Genomic DNA, 1,379 nt, shown 5'->3' with positions numbered 1-1,379 from the left:
TGCAGTACGATCTTCGCCCACTGCTCATCACAACAGATCTCGAGCGTTTAAACATACTACTCTAGACCTTTGTACTCATGTGTTCGTACGAGTAGATGAAGTCAAAAAACCATTTGAACAACCGTATCGTGGTCCCTATAAGGTGCTGTGACTTCTCATGTGCATTAAAGTCACTCCGCGGGGCTACTGTGGCCACACTCTCACTTTTCTAAGGAAACGGCAACACTTTTTGGCAATTGACAGATTTTCAAAACCAACGAACGGCGCGTGAAGCAGAGCATATAGATTTTTCTGAATGCTTTCGTACATACGCTGGTAATTTAAGTTGTTCTTAGTTTTTAATAATCTTTGTATTGCATACTCGTTTAATTAAAAAAACATAGTTAAACGTGATACGGTAGCACCGAATCATTGACATTCGCTACAAGCAAGCGCCAAAAAATTGCGCTATTACCCATGGCCACTCCCTAGTCGCGATCCTTCAAAGATTGAAAATTTCCGTGAATGGCAGACAAATAATAACCCCACAATTCTGTGCACTTGAAATATTTTCAAGCTTAACTATTTGTCAATAAATTTTTACAAAAAACCGTTATTTTTGTACTTGATGCATTAATAGCTTGACTATTTTCCGATTTTTAAAATCGAACAAATTCTGAAAAGAGGACTTATAAACCTTTATAACGATGCATAACGATAATATATTGGACTTAGCTTGTTGAGATTTTTCATCGGTTAAATTTTAATGAGCCCCTACTTTTCTTAATTTTTTCCACTTTGATCATCGCTGATTTCAAAAATTTCTACCAAAATTGCGAAATATGTGGTATTTATCTAAAATAACATTTATTTTCGAATAAATTGATACCTCATGCAATGCAATTGTCGAAGTTAAGCAATTTAAGCAAAAATACGGACTTGAATTTATATATGTGTATGTACCGGATGTGCAGATTTTTTGAGCAGTGTGGCTAAGGAGCTCATCAATATTTATTCAAAATTGATAAATACAATGGCTCTTAAGCAAAAAATTTATTTTTCCTAAAATTTTTGGAAAATGGGCGTGTCACAGTCCACTTATATCATATGTGCGTATCTCAAAAACTACTTCACCGGACTCGATCAAATTTGATATATACATTAGGGGTATTCTCGAAGTCTTGCACGATGCACGGATTGCACGAAATGCAAAAATACTACTCCAAATTGCGAAGAGTACGAGAGCACCCCATTGCAAAGTGGTAGCATGCATGGGTAGCAAATACAATAACAAGAGACAACAAAAAACAAATGAAGTGAGCGAGATGAGAGGAATGAGAGAAATATCTAGCAATTCCAACAACAAAAACACTAGCACAGGGTCGCATTTTCCTTGCTAT

The sequence above is a fragment of the Rhagoletis zephyria genome, unplaced genomic scaffold (genome assembly GCF_001687245.7).
Source record: "Rhagoletis zephyria isolate East Lansing unplaced genomic scaffold, Rhagoletis_zephyria_1.1 Rzeph_scaffold_01386, whole genome shotgun sequence".
Classification (NCBI taxonomy): Eukaryota; Metazoa; Arthropoda; class Insecta; order Diptera; family Tephritidae; genus Rhagoletis; species Rhagoletis zephyria.
The sequence above is the reverse complement of the archived record's forward strand: the minus strand, read 5'-3'. Positions refer to the sequence as shown.